At 42.8% G+C, this 15085-nt stretch overlaps 1 protein-coding gene and 1 pseudogene across 1 annotated transcript in view; both read left to right on the plus strand.

Annotated features, from left to right (window-relative positions):
* The first annotated feature begins 5627 nt into the window (after window positions 1–5627).
* On the plus strand, window positions 5628–7005 carry LOC109974355 (piggyBac transposable element-derived protein 4-like; annotated as a pseudogene).
* A 764-nt stretch (window positions 7006–7769) lies between these two features.
* Window positions 7770–15085, plus strand: part of sh2b2 (SH2B adaptor protein 2) — a 20323-nt gene continuing 13007 nt past the window's right edge. The window contains exon 1 of the mRNA XM_020624527.1: window positions 7770–7999. The gene's annotated coding sequence lies outside the window, so the exon portion shown is untranslated. The remainder of the gene's footprint in view (window positions 8000–15085) is intronic.

The following is a 15085-nucleotide window of genomic DNA, read 5'->3' on the forward strand; positions in this document are numbered from 1 at the left end:
TGATGTCCTCTGCTGGCCTGGGCAGTCACCTGATCTCAGTCGGACTGAGCTAGAATCCATCCGAAGCCAGAGGGACCCTACAACTAACATGAGCTGAAGGAAGCTGCAGGATACAACGTGTCTGCTGGCATTCATGGGTCAAAGACCTCAGGCATAGGCTGCAAAGGCTTTTCCACAAAATCTCAAATATGATAATCAATAATCACCTTTATTTGGCCAAGTATGATACAAACATGGAATTTGTTTTTGGTAAAGAACCGAGGCAGCCATCTGCGGTGCCAACTCAACGGATGGCTCTAACTATCGGGGACAACTTGGGGGTTCAGTGTCTTGCCCAAGGAAACATGGATTGCAGGCACTGAGACTCGAACCTCCAGTTGGGAGACGGCTGCTCTGTCCACTGAACACAGTTGCCCCCCAGCAATGATTTTGCATGATTCATGCATATTTGTCCAATTAAGTCTGAGCCCATAAACTTTGGGTACTCTGTGTTAAAAAGGTGGCGCCTTCCACACAGTTCTTCCTGTACTGATAAATAAAACTGAAACTTGGCACTTTAATGTAGTATTTATTATTCTATTTCAAATGGCCTTGCATCACAAAATACAACATGCGTGGTGTGTTCAGATACTGTACAATGTCTACATAGGGGTCACTGCTGTTTCTGTAATTGGAAGCAAGTATACCAGTAGTGCAATGATGTGTTTGTGCACAGAGCACGGGAATAAATATTGACTGCATAAAGTGATACTACCATATATACTACAGTACATAGAGTATATCCTGTATATCAATGTATACACATCTATGTGCGGTGTATACAGGTTACTTAGATTTATATTTTTATTTGACAGGGAAATATTTTGACAGTAATTCCTAATACCCAAAGGTCCAAGGAGTACCACGAGTTGTTGCAAAGCTTACAAGGAAAATGTACAAGTGTAAAACAGGAAGTACTGTATGCTTAGTTAAATGATCAGTGATCCATATTTTACTAGACCATTGCCCTGTGAGGCACTCATAAACCTGGCATCATTTCAATCACATGTGTTAGGTATTTTTAGTCAGATAGATATTAGTTAGGTACTTGTTGTATTAGAAATGTTTTTAGTGTAGACAGGATGTCTAGCTCAGGCTGTTAAATGCTTAGTCATTTTCATGAGTTACTCCAGGTTGTTTATGGTCAAGGATAACTAGATAGAGAGTTGATTACTGTATGATGTGTTTAATCATAATCATAATATCTTCTTATGCCTAATGTCAGGATATGTCACTAAATGTCCTGTCAGAATGTTTTTAGATACACACCACTTAATCAACACACACACACACATTGATTTTCTTCATGTTTTGACTATTGCTATGGCCAGCTGCACGGCTGGCACCAGAGATGTCACGGTTTGACGTCCCTGTGTAGAATGGGGTTAGCCCAAAACAGATATAATGTATAGGCCTGTTGGGTTCGGGGTCTTTCATCTTCCAGCTGCCTGCGTGCATGTTGGGGGTGCAAGATACCTGAGCGTGTAATGTTAATTTTTACCTGTGTTCATTGAATAAATCAGCACTGTTTTGTAGTTACTTGGACTGTCTCGTCCCTCAGAATTAGCGTGGTACAAGAACTGGAAGGACTTCACATGCTTTTGTTCAATCATTGGTCTACTGCTAATCATTACACAAATCATTTAGAGTTTTGCTAAAAACAAAACCACAGAGTGACAGCTCTGTTTAGAGCTACTGGTTGAAGGGGGAGGGGGTCCCAATGACCTGTTGTGATGACCTCTTGTGCTGTGTCAGTGACCATTATGGTAACAATAAAAGGGTGTGGCTCCTTTAAAGGAAGAACGCTACATAGATCAGGTATACCCCCACCCCCATCTGCTCCACTGAAGGAAGCTGCGGTCAATTTAGTCAAAGACACACAGAAAATGCCTGTATTTGAATGTGCCTTCAAAATAAAAGTCTTCAGGGTCTATTAGGAAATACTCGATGAAACAATATTATTGTTTTATACAACAAAAAAAAAAATGTTTTGTGTCTGTAAATTCTTCAGGAACCAAGAAACGAAGTGTTTTAGTTGAACCAGTAATAAACTGGTTCAACTAAAACACTTCATTTTAGTTGAACCAGTTTATTCTCAGTTCAGTATGTCCACACGGGTTCGAACTGGTTCCAAAATCCCAAAGGCTACTTTATTTTTTGAACTGCATTGAACTACATTAGAGTTTTCATATGCAGCATATGGTATAGTGATTAATCAATTAGGAAGCCTGAGGCAAAACCTTTCTGCAAGACTTCCACTGACCCTACCCCCTCCCACTGCATGCTGTATGTACTGTATATAGGCCACCCTGTGGACTCCAGGTTCCCAGTGAGGTATCACTTCTGTACTGGAATAATACTTCCCTGCCCCAAGGTCTGTGTGCCAACATGGGAGCACTATATAAGTGGAAATGATAAAGGTTTCACTGGTAGATTCTGAGTTGCAAAATTAGTTAATAAAGCACTGAATGCTTCAGGTGGTCTTGCACTTTAACGGTTTGAATTTACTAAGAAATTAGCTGAGGGTCACACACATTAAAGCTTAGCTTCTTTCCACAGATCTTCAAGGCAGGAAAATAAAAACATACTAAACAGATTTAAGACATTATTTAATGTTGTTGATGATTAATTTAATAGAATAGTACAAGACATAAAAAATAGCACATCAAAAATTTAGTAAAAGCAGAATATCTAAATAAAAATAATTAGTAATTAGTAAAAAGCTGAAGAGAAGGGTCTGGGTGGAGATGGTGGATTGGTGGTGGAGAGTGAAGATCTAATAATGAGTGGCAAACTGTTCCACAGGTTTTGGACAGACAACAGAAAATGCTCGATCACCTTTTGATTTTAACTACGTGTGAAATATAGAGCAGTAACTGGCTGACAGGACAGGGAGTGTCTGATGACTAATGACTGAATATTTACCTTGGTTTAAATTGGTGAGTTCTGACCAACAAACATGATCAATACAATGGCCTAAAACAAGTTTCTCAGAAATATTTATTTTTCCTATAATAAATGCTAAATTCCATTATTCTTCCCAGGAAACTGGAATTTGTCAGGAAAATTGTGGACCTGAGGAATATTTATACTAATTACTTCACTGGTCATTTAGTTTACACAATATTTCTAAAAACCGTGCCCACAAACAGATTTTGGCTTCGTAACTCAACATAATCAAAGAATTCTAATCTAAAACAATGTAATAATCAACTCTAATAGTCAACAGATGTTTACATGTGCCCTTTACCTTTGTTTGATTACATTACACAACTGTATTATGCTAATTTTTTGTTAGACGATTGGAAAAAATAAGAACAAATTTACAAATGAAGCAAGATTTTTCACAATTCAACATTCATCGGGAGTTGGACACAGAGACACAGAGATGTAGCCCGAAACCTCTGGAGTCTGTGGTTGTTTTATAGGTAGTGGCATGGAGGCACTGAGCATTGCTGGGATCATCAGGTTGAAGCACAAAATGTTTATATGAAGCTTTGTGACTGTTGGAGACAGTCGTAGATGGGGCTGTGCTTCTTGGGGGAAAAAAGACGCTTTGTTTTTATATTCTGCCTGGAATGTGTTGAGGACTGTGGACATCTGCTTTATTAACATATGTGATTCCACCCCCAGCTATGAATCTCCTGGTGGTCTGATAGCGTGTCATACTGTTACCGGTATTTGTAAATACAGATTGTGTGAATGACTGGTCTGCAGATTTATCACAGTTTAATCAGCGGTGTGCAGTCTGCAGTCATGGTTTTGTAAAATTTTACATTTTAATTTGAGACAGAGAGAGAGGAAGTAAGCTTTTTTTAAGTGCGTGTTTTTGGAACGCAAAAAGGTTTTTTCATTTGCACCATACAAACATTAACACTGTATGAATGTGTGTTGCTGCAGAGTTTCAGTCAGGCTCTCCTGAAGCTTATTGGTGTGAAAATTCCTCAGAACCATTCTCAGAGTTATTCTCAGATCATTACAGATGCATCCCACCCAAGCACTCATACTGGCTCGTTGATTACTATTTTTTTTGTCAGGGTAATTGCATTATTGTGGCTTCTTTAAAATCAGGTAGGGGGTATGTGGGCCATGTGTGGATGTACAATCCCTTGTGGATGAGATTTTGTTTTTTCAAATGGAAATGAAATAAAATTAAACAGGAGACAAAGACATTTGTTTGGTCTGATATGACCATTTATAACATTTCATGGTAAAATTAACAAATTTATTAGCAATTTTAAAATATATCATATCTTCTCTAACATTACTCTAGTTTGGGTGTTTCCTGTTATCACATCAATGCCAGATAATTAAATTGATTGTGAATGATGGACTGTATCTCCAAAATCTGAGTGATACTAGACTTATCTCACAGAAGGAACTGTATGTGAGCAGAAACAATAGGCCCGACTGAATGCATTCCCTAGAAGGTGTTGGGTTACATGAACCTGGTCTATTTAATAGATGATATTTGTGTAGAGGGACTTTTCTATGTGATCGGTCTGGCCTCTGAAATAACAACAATGCCTTAAAAGCATCAATGAGACGTTCACTGTCAACACCTTAGTTTGTGAGATCACCACCCAGTTTAGTGTGTCGCTTCAGCTCAATCAAGCAGCTCTCATCGTAGAGCTGGAATAAAAATAACACTATAAACAAAGAGATGGGTATGAAAAGTTACACCGCAGTGACTCTCCAGTAAGATTGTTTCTAAAATCACCCAGACTATTAGTCAGGATGCAGTGAGGTGAGTCGATGCCTGTGGTGTGAATCACTCAGCAGTTTGATGAGGGCAGCTTCTCAACAGGCAGCATAAATATTGAGGCACGGAAGATGTGAGTCAGGACAGAGAGAGCGCAGTTCACTGGGCCATTACTTAAGCTGAAAAAAAGGAGAGGAAGTTGGTTTCAAGGTTTGTCTCTGTTTTAGGAAGGGGTACTTACTGAGGTTTCTTGTGTTTAGTTTGTTCTTATCCAGTTTGAATCTCTAAGGACAGAGGTGGTACATGATGTACAGGCTGTAAAACCTCTTTAAGGAAATTTGTGATTTGTAATATTGGGCTACATTAATAAAATCTGACTTAAAACCCTTGGGTTCTCTTTGGGTGCGTCACACCTGTTTTCACTTTTTATCTAAAGAAAAAAAGATACGAGTAATTATTTTTTCAAGCTCAGACTCAATGGCTTTGGCTCATTTTGTGCACACTGCACCCCTCCCCTACGTATTTACAGTACAGGAAGAAGTTTCAGAAGAAGAGGATAACATTTCTGAAAATTCTGAGTTCGACAGTGACTCTGAAGAGGAGGCTGACATTGATTATCACCCGGCTACACCTTCTGAGAAACTACCATCTGTAGAGCCTGAGGTAAGTGTATGATGCTGTTGCAGTACACTGAACGTGAGACACTCCTGCTTTGGGAGAGAGAGAAACTAGGTGCTAAGTATAATTTCTTATCTTCTCATTATACTAGGTTGCAGCCAGCACAAGCAAAAAGAGGCGCACACAGCCAGCTAGTGAAACAGAACAAGCCCTGCAGCAGCCAGCCCCTGGACCATCCCATCAGCAGCAAGCAGGTAAAGAAATCTGAATGTCCAAAAGTGGTGCAATTGAATGGTCTTCTTGCCCAACAAAAAAGCCACCCCGCATCACTGACAATGTGATAACAATGCAACCAGGGCCAACAAGAATGGCAGTCACCCATGTGCACGACATCAAGTCTGCTTTTGAACTTCTGATGCCAGATTCCATCCAGAACATTATTCTGGATTGCACCAATTTAGAAGGAAGGCGTGTTTATGGAGAGAGATGGAAGGAGATGGACCAAACCATTTTACATGCGTACTTTGGGCTTCTTTTCCTTGCTGGAGTTTTCAGGTCCAAAGGGGAATCCACACAATCCCTGTGGAGTGCAGAAACTGGCAAAGAAATTTTCCGGGCAACAATGTCTTTAGAAAAATTCCAAATAATTTCCAGGGTTATCCGCTTTGATAACCGAGATGACACACCAGCTCGACGGCGGATAGACAAGCTAGCTGCCATCAGGACGGTGTGGGACAAGTGGGTGCACCGCCTCCCCCTATTTTACAACCCTGGGCCTCATGTCACTGTTGATGAGCAGCTGGTGCCATTTAGGGGCCGCTGCCCCTTTAGGCAGTATATGCCATCCAAACCAGCCAAATATGGCACAAAGATCTGAGCTGCCTGCGATGCCGTAACCTCGTATGCTTGGAACTTACAAGTCTACACAGGGAAACCTGACAGAGGAGCCCCAGAGATCAATCAAGGGCTGGGTGGACCTGACTCAGAAGCTCAGTGGACACAATATCACGTGTGACAATTTTTTACCTCGCACAAACTGGGACAGGAGCTCCTGAAGAGGAAGCTGACCATGGTGGGAGCTATTCGCAAAAACAAGTCTGAGCTCCCACCTCAACTACTGATTACAAAGGACAGGCCTGTGAAGTCTTCCAAGTTTGTGTACTCGGCTGACACGTCCCTGGTGTCCTATGTGCCAAAGAAAGGCAAGAATGTTGTCCTGATGAGTACACTGCACAGGGATGGGAAAATCTGTGGCCAAATACCACAGATCATCATGGACTACAATGCCACAAAAGGAGGGGTGGACAACATGGACAAGCTGGTGACTGCGTACAGCTGCAAAAGGAGGACACTATGCTGGCCACTGGTGATCTTCTTCAACATGTTGGACATGTCAGCGTACAATGCCTTTGTCATCTGGATGGCACTGAAACCCAGAGTGGAACAGAGAGAGGCTCCAGAGGAGACGCTTCTTTATGGAGGATTTAGGAAAGGCACTGCTGACACCTCACATCCTGAGAAGACAGCATACTCTGAGAACCCCAGCCTCTGCAGCCATCATGAGGAGGATTTGGGGGGAGCATGTTGGTACCCCATCCACCGGACCTACAGAACCACAATCTGCAGAGCCTGAGGTAAGTGTATGATGCTGTTGCAGTATACTGTATGTGTGACACTCCTGCTTTGGGAGAGAGAGAAACTAGGTGCTAAGTATAATTTCTTATCTTCTCATTATTCTAGGTTGCAGCCAGCACCAGGCAACAGAAGCGCTGTGGAGTGTGTGGACCCAAGAAGGACAGAAAAACGCAATATACATGCATCAAGTGCAATATATACATATGCAACACACACTCAAGACGGCTCTGCCCCTCATGTGATGTATAGGTTTGTCTGTATTCAATGGGGGCTGTGTTGTGTACACCAAAATGGTTACTGTGTTCAGCTTGTGCTGTGCAAACTATCCTGAATGTTTGAAATGACTGACGTTCAAATAAAAATCAGCAGTTGTGAAAAATCTTGCTTCATTTGTAAATTTGTTAATGTCTAACAAAAAATAGCACAACAGTTTTAACTATTTTATAATGTAATCTAACAAAGGTAAAGGGCAAATGTAAACATCTGTTGACTATTAGAGTTGATTATTACATCGTTTTAGATTAAAATTCTTTGATTATGTTGAGTTACAAAGCCAAAAGATGATGCGGGTGCAGGACACCCACAAACACCACCAGTGTAAACTAAACATGAACAGAACACAAGGGAAGGGTCTTTTAGGGCCACAGCGTACCCTTTTCACAACAGCTCACTTTGTGGCCCAAAACAAAAAGAAAAACCAAACAAGTAGGGGCTACCCATTTGATCAGCAGCACGGAGCTTTATTCTGAAAGGGTTAGCCGGACCTATCACACTGTGTAGTTCCCTCGGACTTGTCGGCGATCTGTGGACAGCAGAGCCAAAGGTGCAGCCGCCGCACAGCAGAGGGATGGAGGGAGAGCCGAGCGGCTGTGAGCTCGTCTAACCCAGGGAGGACAGCATCAGACGAAGAGCGAACAAACCATGGCTCGCTTGTGAAAAGTGAGCATCTCCACAAGCAGGAACGCCTCGGAGACACCAGCCTCATGAAGCCAGTGTTGTATTGAGGTGAGAGCTGCCGCTGCGTTTTCTGTGTCATTTAGCGCGCCCGGACCATCCTGACGCCTATGATGAGACATTTTGCAGAAGCTCTTCATGTGATGGTGATGTGAGGAGAAAGCCACCGGCTGAGGATAACAACAACAAACCAGCAGGTGCCGAGGAGGAGACGATGCTGAAGTGTTTCGGTGTTAAACCCGTTTCATCCCCGCAGCCAGCCTCCCCGGCGCATCCTGCGTTAACAGTCGGGTTTTGATGGGAGAGGACAAGTGCAGTGTGCCGTTTGTAGCGGCTCGTTTTAGGGGTTGAACACAGAGACTGTGGATCAGGCTGGACCGGGAGGTGGGGGCTCCGCGGTGTAAAGGGGCTCTGTCGTTCATCCATGTAATAGTCCCGAGTGAGCACAGTGTGGTCAGTCTCAGGACGGCTCAGAGGCCTGATGTGATGTCACGGGATGGCACATGATGCACAGGCCCGCTCGAAATCAGTGTGTACCAACTCGTGACTCCGCACGCAGGCTCCCATTCATCGCTTGTTTTTCTGGATGTGTCAAAAAGGCTGCGGATTCCCATTCATGAGGACGCAGCCTGAACAGCCATGCACAGCCATGCACTGCTGCTGTTAAATAGGCTCTCCGGGCCGCAGCAGGCCTGTTTCAGGCCTGCTATTGACTTTCTCTCATGTGTCTTTTCATGAGGCAGTCAGTTAATCTGAAGCTTAATAAGCCTGATTCTAGCAGGATGCAGGCCTGTTGGTACACAGGCTGGGTGTTCACATCACCAGGGTACAGTATTCTGACAGCCCTCCTATGAGGCTGTGGGCTCTGTGTTGCAGTTTTAGAGTATTCTAATTAAAGGAGATGGCTTATTGTTTCTCTAGTTGTAGAACTAAGTTGAATAATAATTTAATGTGGCTGTTGTTTTGTTTCTTCTAAAATTAAATCTAACAGAGATACCAGTTTTTTTTCTGCTCAAAGTTAAACTTTCCGGAGCCAGGTGATGCTACCCCAACCACCTGTGTTGCAGTTTTAGAGTATTCTAATTAAAGGAGATGGCTTATTGTTTCTCTAGTTGTAGAACTAAGTTGAATAATAATTTAATGTGGCTGTTGTTTTGTTTCTTCTAAAATTAAATCTAACAGAGATACCAGTTTTTTTTTCTGCTCAAAGTTAAACTTTCCGGAGCCAGGTGATGCTACACCACACACATGGTGGCATGGTGGATGGAATAGCAACAACATCATACAGTATAATCCAATAAATGAACACACACAACGTGTCATACTGTCCTTTATGCTGCTGTATCATTTCAATAATGCTCCAGTGAAGCTTTACTGCATCTCACACTGTGTTGTGATTCCCTAGTGACCTACTCAGGGAGTGGCTTTTCACTTTTATAATATACAGATGAGGTTTTGAAGCATACCTCCAGGTTAGATATATTCTGTAGAGGGGGCACAGCGCAGCGAGAACACTCTAGAGTCACCCAAGAACATAATGCGATATGACTGTATGCATATAGGACTTGACACCATGACAATATTCTCATGCAGCCTTCTAAAAGTAAGTTCCACTAAGATTCCTTCACCAGTTTCACACGAAGCTAAACCTGTTACAGCTGACCCAAGCTGAGCAATGCTACACCACCCACACTAGAGACCGTGGCCAAAATAACAAGAAACGTTTATAGTAACGTGCGGTCAGATACACCATCACCACAGACTTTTGTCTTGCACAGTTGAACTAATACCTGTTGGGCATCGCTGCAATAAAATGTGAACTAATCCTCACAGAGTTGAAGATAATGGATTGCAGTACAACCTAGAGGTACTGCTAAAACAAATAGGAAATGGTCAAAAAGTAATTTATCAAGCAAATGTGCCAAATCTGAGGGATTGCAGTTTTTCTTCTGGCTGGTTTGTGTCATTGCAGATTAAATATTGTCGTTTTTTTTTTTTTACTGTTGCTCGGGCATAAAAAGGCATTTTAGTGGTCTCAGTTTGGGTGTTTGGAAATTGTGTTGACGTCTACTTTATCAGTATTTTCTGAAACTTTATAGACTGAAATTTGAAAAGATAATATAATCCCCTGCACACATAACAGTGGTCTAGGTTAATCAGACCACTGTTGATCCTTATTGTTGGCTGCAGGCCCGTGTTGAAGCATAGTATACATGGGATTGTGTTGGTACAACATCAGTCTTTTTATAGCAACTTCACTGATCTGTTCTCGTAAGTGACACACTTGCAGCTTGTATAGTGCTTCTCCTCTTGTGTACGTCTCCGTGAGAGGCCTGTGGTCATTTGTGAAATGAGTTAGAGCTAGTGGGTGACAGACAGGAAATGGAAGTCACTGGCGGTATGTGTGTCTCCCACACGCTGTGTCCTTTATCGCCGGCTGCCATATGGATGCCTGCGCTCACTCAATGTTTACATTGTCACTGCTTGCCAGAGGAACCACGGGAGTGAGAGAGAGTGAGCAGAGCCTGCTGCTAGAGGACGCACTAATTAATGTGTTTAATATCTGTGTGATGAGAGCCGGCTTCCTCCACTGCCACGGAGATGGGTGAGCATTGGTCACTTTGTTTGTGTACATGTCTTTATGAGTGGCTGCGTCAGTTGGCGTCTACACACACAGGTGGCTTTATGAGTGTATCAGCATCTGGACCAGGACCGTCTACCTTTTGTAATGTCTGTCTGTGTGCACATCACCCCTCCACTCTCTCAGCTGTCACTGGTGGTCCTGTGTCGTGTTGGGACTGACAGAAACTCTCCAGGCAACATTCAGTCACATCAGGCAGGGACGAGGTTATCAGCGCACAGGTCAGAGGTCACTGTCCGGCCGCGTCAAGGTGGGCAGATCTAAAGGGAGGTGAAGGCATGGGTCTATTGCTGCTGACCCCTATTTCTGCTCTTTCTCCTACTACAGCATCAAATCCTCCTTCATCCTGTCCATCTATCTGTGATCTCTCACCTCCTGGGATTTTTATCTTGTGTCTACATCTCTGCTTTTTCCGTCCACTTCCAACATCCTTTCGTTTTATTCAGCGATAAGGCTGGTTTACACATTTCCCTTCTATCTTTCCTGGCGCCTTCTCACGCACCCACGCACACACCTGGATGTCTACCCTAATAACGTGTCTTTTGACGTCTTCAGGTGAGTCAGTTTTTGTCAGTGTGACTTCGCTTCTGTGTCAGTGTCTGCTTTTGTTTCTGTCCCCCTTCAGCAGAGAAACTAACAAAACAGACATCATGCTCATGTTGATATCTCCATCTTTGTCACTTACATTTGTCTTGCAAATTGAGTCTTAAATTTGGATTTAGTGACACATACTATATAACGTCAGTATATTGTAGTTGCAATACTGGGTTAGCTTTGCAAATGGGTTGTTTGTTGTCTGTTTTGTTTTTGACCCAGTATTTTACCTCCAATCGTTTACACCTGTTTTGAAGTTATACTAAACAGTTTGCATGTGTCATTCAAACTGTGATATAAAAAATAACACTTGGCCCCCCCGATAGGCAGTGCCCCACCCGTAAGCTGTTGTATCTACAGCTCTGTACTGTACTGAGTGTGCTGTGCTGTGGAGCAGGCTAATCATAGAAAACTCCCCGGGGTGGGAGCACAACATCACTAATCATCCTCATCGGCCAATCACTGAGGGCGTGCTGCTGATATGAAACTACTTGCAGCAATGTTTGGATATAGGAGTCTGTTAAACTACATATACAGTGTTTATCTTTGTACACAGAGGTATGTGTACACAGCTTTAAAAACATCCGTTATGCTTGGCCAGAGGACCGTTTCCTCAGTAGCTCTGTTTTACCCACAAGACCACAGTACTAATCAAGCATATGTAATTCCTGGCTCTGTACGGCTCAGTCCTGTGAGGGCTCTACAGAGTGAACGGATCTTGTACAATGTGTTTTGCAGGTTGTAGTTGATCATGTCTCCCTGCACAGTAATGTCCTCTTCTCCCCAGTCAGTTTAATGTTACAGAGTGAACTTCCAGCCATCTGACAGAGATATCATCCCTGCTCCCCTGGGCAAAGAAGCAGTGGGAGGAGGAGGAGGAGGAGGGTGCAGTAGTGGTAGATTTTTACAAAAGATAGGGAAGAGATATGGGAAAGCGGAAGGCTTCTGAGGGTGAAAGATGGAGGTGAACCTCTTTTGATTCCCCTTGACTCCCCTCGGTCTTTTTGAGGGGAGCTGTGGGGATGTGAGAATCACAGTGCCTCTGCACCCCCTTGTCCTTTCCTTACGCTGCCCTTGTTTCCTCCACCTCCCTGCACTCACTGATTGTTTTAGCAGCTGGTCTATTGTGCAAATACATGGCCCCTTTCCAATGGTGTTAAAAGTACAAGGAGCTCACTTAAGTAAAAGTACCAATGCAACAATGAAAAAACACTCCATTATGAGTAAAAGGCCCTCATTCAGACTCCTACTTAATTAAATGTACATTAGTATTAAGAGCAAGAAGGTAGAGACTTAGGCCCATTCAGGATTGTCTCATCTGCTGCGTGGGAGACAGTGCTGAAAGGTCTCATATAAGCCCTCTGAAGTGGCTGTGCACTGCTCTTTAACCAAGGTGGGGCTGATAACTTGATGCAATTTTGCCAAATAAACCTGGTGTTCTTCACCACCGAAGCATTTGTGTTGGCAAATATAAATATACTGTTGCCAGAAGGTGGAAAATGGAACTTAATTGTTAGCAAAGTACAAGTGTAGGATTTGAGTAAATGTACTTAACTTTCGTTGGAAAGTTACTGCCCCTCTGTCCATGCTGTATCACCATCCTCCTCCTCTTTTTGTCATTCTCTCTTTTTCATTTATTCCCCCACACCCTTACTTTTCTTGTTTTTGCTTTGTACCCCAGTGTGCTTTAGTCTCAGAGGACAGTAGCACTGTCCACTTCCTCCAGTGTCTCTGTTGATTCAGTGTGTGCATGTGTGTGTTGGGGGGGGTCGGGGGTCAGTATCCTTGAAACAGGCACATCCTCATCTTTGCGGAAGGGCACGAGTTTGAGAATTGCACTTTGCTGTGTGTTGTTGTTTTTCTGCTGAATGAGTGGAAAGTTGGCCCAGTGCAGGTTTTTAAATAGCTGAATGGGTATTGACTTTCTTGCAGCAGCAGCACACCCACACACACACACACACACACACCCACACACACAATCAGCATAATGATCACAACAACAGCTGGTGATTAGCAGTTCAACTTACAAATCTTTTGTGGCTTGAAGTAATGAATGGTTGGATGTTTGGATGAATGAAGTGATGGCTTTGTTAATGAAAGTGGAAAGAGATTTTACCTTTAGATCCATGCATTTATCAATGGAGTATGTAACCCATTATTAAGGGTTCACCAGATGTAACTAACAACTTAATGGTTTTTAAAACCTTTTCCAACCAGAGTAAGAAGAGAGAGCTAGTGTTTTCCCCCTTTGGTTTTGGTAATAAAACAGTTATAAATGTAGATAATCAATTTATGAATGTACTTTTTCATAAAGGACAAAGTTTGTGGTTATAAAAGTTAATAAAGCCAGATTTATGCTTCTGCATGGAACCTACATAGAGCCTACACTGTAGGCTATGCAAGTGGCCTACGCCATTGGGAGCATTTATACCTGTGTGCTGGTGTGTCTGTGTGGCCCTGCATCACCACTGTCAAAACAATAGTTGGAGGTGGTGTGTCTACGCCACTGTGTTGCATTTCTTCACCACGTAGAGACAGTGGTGACTGAAGCTGACCAGGCCATGTTGGAAATAAAACTAATAGATGCTGAACAACAGTTACTTTTGCTGAAATTACTGCAACACAAATAAGGGAGACAGTCGGAGGAGATGGTGTATACGACTGTTGGACCAAATGGGGCAGAATGAGAGGGATTTCCTATGCTTGTCCAGCCTCTGAGAGACACGAATGAGGAAATTCGATGCAACCAATCACAGTTGTTATTGTCGGCATCACCATGATGTGTAGTTACATTTCTGGAGAGGTGCATGTCAGGCTGCGGCGTAGGGTAAGAGGCTACTCATTACCTATGTCATGACTACAGCATAGATTCAAGGCAGAACCACAAATCAAGCTTTAGCCATTAGTGTATTTGCTTTCATAGTAATCATACTGTCTAACCAATCAAAGGGATTTTTTCACAGACTGGCAACATAAGAGTCGTTATTAATGGATTATAACTGAACCTTTTTATATTTATTTATTATCTGTTATTAAAGACATTAGTTACACTTTCTGAAGACCGGCTTACTCTTGATTTGAACAATCACCTTCTCCGTGGGAGAAAAGAACAACAGCACAGTGCTCCTCATTCACATTCCTCCAGTATTTGGCCAACCCAAGTGCCGAGAGAATCTCAGAAATGTTTTGCGTCCAATCAAAACAGCTTAGAAACCCCCGGCCACCCACTTCTGCACTCCATATAAATTAAAGAAGTAATGTTAAGCTGAATGGACACAGTATTCCTTTTTGTTTGCTTTGCATTGTCTCTAGGCATCAGTGAAATTCTGACATCTGGTCTCAGCATCCATGAGTTTCTATCCCTGCATGATGAGCTGAAAGAAGGTCCCCCAAAGGGCTAGCACTCCTATGTATTTCCCTTTTTCATAGCCATGTCTGATCTGGCATATTGATCTGTGGGAGAGTGAAAGAAGATGGAGTCGGCAAGAGATTGGCTTGTAGTTGAATGTGTGTCAGACTTAATTCCAGCGGAGAGTTTTTTGCGGTAATCCTTTTGAAAAGACAGCTCACACTGATGTTTTTGAAAATGACAATGAAGCTGTTTGCAGGAGAAATTCCGGGAAATTCTGCAGTAGAAATGTATGCGTGATTTGGTTTAAGGATGCAATTTCAGAAGGCAAACATCTGAACGCATATTGTGAGTGAACTGCCCAGAGAAGCTCAGCATCTCTGAGAATAAGCTTTCACAGCTTGGGGCGTGTTGGCGATCCCTCTGCGTATGTCGCCCAGCCTGCCCACTCAGAAGATTTCCTTTAATCTGCATGATTTACAGACAGCAATAATGAAACCAACATGTGTTTGATTGTTTGGCACGATTCACTGATGCTTGTTAGTCACTGATG

This window comes from Monopterus albus, unplaced genomic scaffold, assembly GCF_001952655.1.
Source record: "Monopterus albus unplaced genomic scaffold, M_albus_1.0 scaffold328.1, whole genome shotgun sequence".
Classification (NCBI taxonomy): Eukaryota; Metazoa; Chordata; class Actinopteri; order Synbranchiformes; family Synbranchidae; genus Monopterus; species Monopterus albus.